We start from the raw sequence: 8,576 nt of genomic DNA, 5'->3' as shown, positions 1-8,576 counted from the left end.
GCTTGCCCTGCTGCCAGTAAATCTGTTACATTTGTTCTAAGTTGAGACTGTCAGGAGTTTTTAGGGAAAAAAGGGTTATTTGGGCAAAACATGCCGGTTTCTCGAAACGGAAACTTTTTGCTTTTGACCAAAATTTTGTCAGGAAGGTTTTTCAGGTCCAGGATCAAATTTCTGCAGGGAACAGGGCCGGCTCCAGGCACCAGCACAGCAAGCAGGTGCATGGGGTGGCCAAGGGGAAAGGGCGGCATGTCGGGCTCTTCGGTGGCAATTCGGCAGCGGGTCCCTCGCTCCCTCTCGGAGGGAAGGACCTGCCACCGAATTGCCGCCGAAGAAGAAAGCGGCACGGTGGGCTTTTTTTTTTTTTTTTTTTTCCCGCCGCTTGGGGCAGCAAAAACCCTGGAGCGGCCCTGGCAGGGAGGCCCCAGAACAGTTAATAGCCTGACGGGGAGGGCACTTCAATGGACATTCGGGGACCCCTCTTCAAGTCCCTGCTCTGCCTAATTTGGAGCAGCAACCTGAGCCTGGGTTTCCCATCTCCCAGGTGAGGGCCTTAACCGCGGGGTTTTTGGCTGTTCTAGGATCTCAAGCTCATGGTTTGTCATGAAAAATTTCTAAAGGTCGAGATTTTCGTTCCGATGCGGAATGAAAACAAAGATGGAAACTTTGAAAGTTTTTGTGAGATGGAATTCTTGTTTTCCAGCCAGCTCTAGGTCTATGCACAGGCTGGCTTTTGATGTCCTAGTGCGGGAATGATCTAGTTTGTACCTTACAACGAATACGTCTGCCATTGTCCCACAATGCATGGCTCACGGGGATCAACACAACTGAAATAAGATTGCTGGTGCGGGTGCCACAAACCAACAATGCATGCACCAGGGCTATCTTGATTACACAGGGTGCAATTCTCCAGTGGAGAGGAGGCTACATGGGCCCAGATGCCTTCTGGTGTTGGGGGAAATATCAGCCAGAGGGTACCACTTCCCTGGCTTTACTCCTGATAACTCCCCGCCTTTCTGCCCCTGCTTAAAGGTTAGTGAGCATCAGACTCCAGCAAGGGGTGTCTCTTCACTAGAACTCAAGGAGGCTCTCCCAGCCAAGGCATAGGGGTGAGGGGATTGTGGGAAGAATTCTGGCAAGCGAGAGTGTTAATTAAACAAACGCTCACCAGTGTATCAGGTGCTTTTATGTGAAACAGCCTAGCAGAAGGTTGTGTTTCTACATTAACTGTGTCTTGTTACTACTGTAATAAGTGGGAGCTGCAGAGATGGAGGGAGAAGGGCAGGTACAGCTGCCGTGCAGGTTAATGACAGAAGAAGAGCTTAGCCAAGCAGGCCCTGCGTTTCTAGGAATAAAAGTCAGTATTGTCCCTACTTATTGCTAGGATGAAGCGGGAAGCATTTCCCTTTTCACGAGGATCTTGGAATCGATGTGACACGTTTTTCTTAAATTCTGGGCACCCCCCCCTCCCGTTTTTCACACAGGGAGCATTAAAGCCGCTTTGAGAGTGCCCAGCGCCGAACAGGCATGGAGAAGGCAGCTCCTGCACCCGCTAACGAGGGCAGGCTGCTGTTTCAAAGCTCCGAACCCCTGGCCAGGCGAGAGGGTTTCCCACACCATTCAGAGCTGTGGCGGCTGCACCCTGGGGCTGTTAGCTCAGTGGAAAATATCTGCAGGCCACTGCGTTCCTTTTGTGTGTCAGTCTGATTTGGGGCAGGCTGTATCTGTGCCCTGAAAACAGCAGGAGCAGGGACAAAGGTGGGCCAAGCCATGATGGCTCAAAGCCCTGGGAAAGCTGTGGAGCTGATCCCTTGGGGGCCCCAGCAGTCCCTCTGCCAGCTGCAGCATGAATTGTACTGCACGCTGCTGCTACTGACAGAAGTGATGCACAAAGGACTGGCCATTAAAGGACAGACTCCCGGCCTGGGAGACTGAACGAAGGGTCAGTCCCTTTCCAGGACTGTGGACTCCAAGCTGCAGTGTCCTTCTCAGGCAGGGCTGCCGAGAGCGGGTTTGGGTCCTGGTGAAAATTTTTTTTCAGGCCCCGCAGCAAGGGCGTACCGGCTAAACAGGGCCAACGAGGGGAGGGGGAAGCCGGGGAAGCCGGGCCCCCTTCCGGACTGCCGGGCCCCGGTAATTTGTACTGGCTTCCCCCCCTTCTCGTCGGCCCTGCTCGCAGGAGGGAAGAGACAGGGCTCGGCTGTATTTCATGCGAATGGGATTTGTTCCAGAAGCTGCCTGCTGGATGCAGACAAATCCTGGGGGGTCTCTCTGGCTCTTTAGCCCCCCAACCTGTGCTGCCTGGGGTCACCACACAGGGTCTCCCTAAATCCTGGCCTGGATTTTGCCATGGTAGGAGGCCCTGCTGAATATGGCCTGGATATATTGCTGGGCACTCAAGCCTGCCTGAGGCGATCTAGGTCAAAATTCTATGTGGATCCCCCTTTTTGCTCTGCTGTGGCCGCCGAGCTGTACTGTCGCCCTGATGTTCTGGGGTCCCCTTGAGGAGTGTTCTTTGTGCATTGTACTGGCCGCCTCCCCGATGACCGAGCTGTTGGTGGCACCCGAGCTCGGGGATGAAAATAAATTCACTTGACTTTGAAGAAGTCGCTCTTGCCTTTTTTGGAGTGAGACAAATGCTCAGCTGTCCCCCGGGGGCAGGGGCAGGAAATCAGTGGGGTCAGGGCTGGGGATATCCCCCTCACCTGTGCTGGGGTTTTTTTAGTGGCCGGGAAGCACCATCAGGATAGCAAGTCCCACCCCAAGGGACTTGGTGCTACCGCCCCCAGGGCACTGATGTAACTGATGTACAAACCCACAACACTGGATCTTGGCCTGCCCAGCTGCCTAAAGAAACTTCCCCTTGCATCCTGTTTCTTCTGCTGCCTGCCAGATGGCTCCAGAGCCCCAGAGGGGGGAATGATGTCACAGGCCCTGGTAATGGCCCAGCAGTGCTGTGTTCTCCCCTCTTCCTCCCCGCATGCCGCCAATGTACTGCTGGGAATGTTCTCGAGCCCATTTCATTCACAAAGTGGATGTACCTGCCTCTGCTTGTAAGCGTCTGATTAAATGCGGGAGGTGCCCGCTGCCTGACCCTGGGAGGACGCCAGCCCAGTGGAGATAAAAGGCTTTTCAGAGGATGGATTCGAGGTTGGTTTTGAACTCTTTCCCGGTACCTGGGAAAGGAGGGTTCTCTTATCTATGAATGCTCTGGAGGCCTGGCAAGCGGAGCGGGACTGCAAGCGGAATGGATGCCAGAGGGGAAGAGAGAGTCCAAGATTGTTCTGGCCAGCCCAGCACGCCACGTACTTTACCTAATGAGATTCCCCCACCCCAGCAGTTTCTGAAAGGCAGAGCTGTGGGGGAAGCCTGCAGGAAGAGAGCTCAGGGCTGCCAATAGGGGTGGGTTGCATGGGCTGCTGTCATCTGTCCACCAGCTGGGACAGTTTCTGCCTCTTGTAAGATGCCCCTTCCCCACACGTTTAGGGAACAGCCGCTAAAGGCATCAGAGTGTCTAGCGCTAACCCTGGCAAAGAGCCTCCATGATGCGTGTTTAAAATTGAGGGCTTTTCCCCCGGGGGGCGGGCCAGTCCCAAAGCATCTTGGGAACTTAAAACAGAATCATGTCATTTCACCTAGAACTACTGCAGGGATGCACTGGGATCCCATTGTCCAGAGGGCAGAGGGAAATCTTCTGTGATACACCACTTGTCTTCACTTTCAAGGCCCTCCCAGGCCTATCCCCGCTACCCATCGTCAGTCCAAATGTTGACTCCTGCCTCTGATCCGCCCAGGATGCAGCCTCCATCAACCATTTGTTACATTTTCAAACAAGCACCTTCGTGCTTTCCCTCTGCTTCCCTTCTCCCCCACCCCCGGCCTCCCCCAAAGCATGGGAAGAGCTCCCAGTCAGCATCCACAAAGCCACATTGTCCTCCTGGAAATCCCTTCTTAAAACTCTCCTTTGCTGTGATGCCTCAAAAAAAAAAAATTGACAATGGTTAGCTGAGATCGCTGGCCATCCACCTGACCGATATGGCCCCCTTGTTTCCTTGTGCTCCTTGCCTGTCTGTTGTCTCTTGTCTTAGACTGTAAGCTCTTTGGGGGCAGGGACTGTCTTTTTCTTCTGTATTTGTACAGCACCCAGCACAGTGAGGTTCTGGGCCATGGTATTGGATGGGGCTCCTAGGTGTTACCATAATACACCTAATAAATAATAACAATGCTGTAACTTCTTGGTCTTAAGAAGAACTTCTTGGCCGATCAACCTAACTTGTCCAGGTACTAGATGCACTGTATATCCATTATTAGTGGTGGATTAGAAAAAGTCTGTTGGCTCAAGTTCTGTGTTGGGTTCTAGCCCTCTTATCCAGGGAGGAAATGCCTTCATGTTTCAGGACATAGGCCAAACGCTAAGTAATGGGGTTAGGAAGACAGTTTCTGGATTGTTCCATAATTGTCCATGGTGGGGTTTCTTGCCTCAGTTAGCACTGGCTACGGCTGGAGGCAAGTTGCTGGAGTAGATAGATCATTGAGCTGATCTGGTACGGAGGATCTTGAATGGGAAAAGAGTAGTCCTGACTGTGGAGGTTTGAGGATGACATTTGAAGAGGGGGGAGCCCTGCGGCTGAGAAAATGAAGGCGCTAAAGTATTAACATCTCCCAGAAAGCTAAACAATGGAACTTGGAATTGCCTTTTTTTTTTCTTTCTCAGCGCAAGGAGGAGACAGCTGGAATGCTGGGGAATGTAATAACCGATTACCTGGCTAGCAGCTGGGTGAATGCTCTCATCCCACGCTGTTTGTGTTCACGCGCTCCTGTCATCTGCTTACGAGAGCTAATGGAGATGAAATGACCTGGGACCGGATTTCCAGGTGTGGATCTGTTTTGCCAAGTGTAGTTCTTAACACCCTATCAAGGGGCTAGAAAAGAGAAGCGCTGGAGCCCAGTCCCTTCATCGAAGTCAATGGAATTACAGCCAGGTCCTTGGGCAAGCAGGAAACAGTTAGTTTGACCTCATGTAGCAAAGGAACATGCCATCATCAAGGCATCAGGAATCCTGCCCCTTGGAGAGGCATGAAAAATGCATGGCTTTTGTCTGAGAATGAAATTTCTCTGACACTGCCTGTGACGGATTGTTCTGCAGTGCCTGTGCTGTGGGCTGCAAGGACCTTGGGCGGGGGGCGCGGGGTGTGTGTGTGTGTGTCTGTGATGGCATTTTGCCTTTCAGTCCTTTTAAAGACTTGAATAAATGTTTACACAATGACACTCCTTAGGCACGGCGCACCTGCTCTAATTAAAAGCAATTTGTTTCCTGGAGCTCTTATTATTCCTGCCATGGGAGCCCCTGTTGCTTTCTGAAAGGCAAGGCTCCAACTAATCTCCGTCCAATTCTGCCCGCACACTGCTCCTGCTTTTCCAGCAAAAGCCCCCAGGACAGGACTGTAAATAATCTTTAAGGCCACGTTGGGAAGGGCTGCTAGGAAGGTTGAGTAAAATATTTGGGCTATAAACCTCCTCCGGAAGGGAGGGAAGGCTAAAAGAAATAGCTTGTCACTAACGTTTCCTTGTGCTCGTGTCTCCTTCCAAGGAGAATCCCTGAAAGTTTAAGAAATATTTGATCTGGGAAAAAAAAATCCCTTTGAAGAGGAAACCAATGAATTCTGCCCACGGTCTGTGCAAGTGTTTACTAGGGGAGAAGGTTATGGAGCTGTGTATTAGCCTCCTCCTGTTCATATTTAAAGACAGCAGGTGGGCTCAGTATTGATCTGAGTGGGAGCAAACTTTAGGGCAGTGTGCCTGCTTCTGGAAATCCCACCCAGCATAGAGTGGAAGCGAAGGGGGTTTGGGCAACTACCAATGCTCCTCCTACAAAAGGTTGAGTACCACCTGCATGGGGGTGGACCATTCTCAATGCCCACTGGGGCCGAGGTCACCGTTCGCTTGTGAGGTCACGTAGCCTAGCGCGGCATGGATGCAAAACACTACCATTCTGAGTGGTTAGCATTTTCCACTCATTTTGATTCTGCAAGGCTGAAGGGAAAGATGTACTGAGCTCATTGACTTCAGCAAGAATGGAGAAGAGCCAGGGAGCAACCAGATTTTCCATTTCGTGGCGAATTCTGCCCTTCCAAAAAATTTTCCAGTCTGAAACAGAATGAATACAAACAAGCAAATGAAAAAGAAAGTTCTCTGAAAGAAATTTTGTTTCGGGTCGATCAAAATATTTCCTTTTGATTTTGACCTTTAAAAACGTTGAAAATCATTTTTATTCAAAAAGAAACCCAGTGAATTTGGTTTTGAAAAGTCATTTCAGAAAATGAAACATCAAAATGTTCCATTCGGAAAAAGTCAAAACCGGATGATGTTTCAACATGATCAAAGCACTTTGAGCATTTTTTTAAAAAATGAAACTTCATCAAAATTGATACCTTTTTCAAAACATGTAGATGAAAATGGTATTTTTTGTTGAAGAACCAATTGGACGAAAATGTTTTGACCAGCTCAAGAGTTGAGGGTGCTTAGCAACCGGCAGGAGGCATTCAGCGCCTTCCAAGACCAGCCCCAGTCACTCAATACTACTTGCAACCTAGCTTGGTACATCACGGTACAGCTTGGTCCCTCCAGGTCAAGCATAGCATGGTGAAAAGGCTCAACACTGAATGGACATGAAGCTTGAATTCTCTGTCCATAGTAAGTAGCAGCTCAAAGTTGGAAATTCTTGAGGCGGTACCGTAAGAAGCCAAGAATCAGATGAGCACGGAGGCTTAATGGAAAGAAAATCAGTGCATTGGTGAAGCAAATGTGGGAAAGTTCAGCTGCTTGGAATGGTGTGAGGCAAGGGACAACTGCCTGCAAACTAACACATTATTTAGAAGGCAATGTTCATAAAAAAGGTCAGGTTTTGTACAGGCTTTTATATATGTTTCATTGACCAAAGCCAAAGCATCTCTTCTTCTAATTCAATGCATGTCATTCAGCCAGCACGACTGCTGTGACGGATGCAGGCAATTAAATCAACAGTGTCTCTCCTTTTTATATTCATCCTTTCGCTCTGCAAGTCTTATCGGAGCTGAAGCAGTGAGTACTTAAGGTCATTTTTGCTTTGGGAGACATTCAAAGCAGAACAAAGCCTGAGCTAATAGTTAAAAGGTTTTTCAAATTTGATGGGGAAAATGATTGGAGTCCCTCCCATTCAGACCTGAAGTCTTCTAGAGTGGCCCTCAGTGGAGAATTCCAATCTTCCTTCAAGTGATTTTCTTTCCCTTAATCAAAGATCTTCATCTTGTGCCTTCCAACAAGATTTGCAACCTGCCTCAAATCTCCCCATTCCATTCTACGTAATGACCTTCAATTTAGATCCTCAGACTGTCCCCGTTACGTGTCTAGAAGGAAGTTGTCCTCCTTCAATCCCATCATGGAGACGGGCTGAAATTAGCAGGACGTTGTCAAGATGGCTGTCTAATTTGTTTTGATTAAGCCAAATTGTGCTGCAGCAGCAAATTTTTTAGTGTATTAAGGACAAACCCTCTGAGGGATAAATTTTACTGCAGAATGTGGAAGGTTGATCTTGTAAGATCTTTGGGGGAAAAATATATAATGGAAGCAGAAAGATGATGAAGCTTAATCATTTAAAGAGGTATATTAAATGCAGCATTTGCACAGTGGGAATTCAAAGCATGTTGATAATTCACTTTAACCAAGACCTGTGTCTGCTAATGGTGAGCTGGCTTGATAATGCATTGGGTCGGCCTGTCTATCCATGTAAACGTTCTGTTGAAGGATGGTAACATAGCTATGTATCAAAATCAAGCAGGACTCCAGTTAATCAGGGCAGTCAGGCCAACTGGGTTGGCTTTTCCCCACGCTTGTGGTATGTAGACTGAGATAGAGACAAGTTAAATACAAAAGATGCGTAGATCCTGGTTCTCAGATGGTGGAAACCAAGATAACTCCAATAAAGTCTATGGAGCCACACTGATTTACAAGAGCAGAAAATTTGGGTCAGCAAAGGAATAAAAGGAAGAATGATTGAGAAAGAAGCATAGTGAGAGACAGATAAACAGGGAACCTTGGGCATGCACTTCCCGTCTCTGTGCCTCTGTTTCCCCACATCTAAAATGGGGATAATGACACTGAACTTCCTAGGTAAAGTCCTTTGAGATCTATGGTTGAAAAGCACCCTAGTAATTGTAATTGTTATTACCATGAGAGTGCAAAGCATACTTGATATTAATAATAAGCATGTTGATTATTATTATTATTAATTATTATTATTATTATTATCATCCTTGTTGTTTGTTGTTAGTAGATTTTTGGTCCACTTAAGGAGCGGCAGTAGGAGATGGTGAGGGCCATCTAAACAGAGATGTTCACAGGAATGGGTTGATTTCTGATTCATTTTATTTTCCTCCAATCTAATGAGTTTTTACATCTTGCCAGCTGATCTCATGTAACCAAACCCAAACTGGTGCTAGAAGTTACCCAGAAAAATCTGTGTGGAATAAACGATCTGCGGAGTATGAGGCATGTGCGGAAAGACAGTTGTTAGGGAGAACTTGAGGAAAAGCAGAGGATCT

The sequence above is a fragment of the Trachemys scripta genome, chromosome 22, assembly GCF_013100865.1.
Source record: "Trachemys scripta elegans isolate TJP31775 chromosome 22, CAS_Tse_1.0, whole genome shotgun sequence".
In the NCBI taxonomy this organism is placed as follows: Eukaryota; Metazoa; Chordata; order Testudines; family Emydidae; genus Trachemys; species Trachemys scripta.
The sequence above is the reverse complement of the archived record's forward strand: the minus strand, read 5'-3'. Positions refer to the sequence as shown.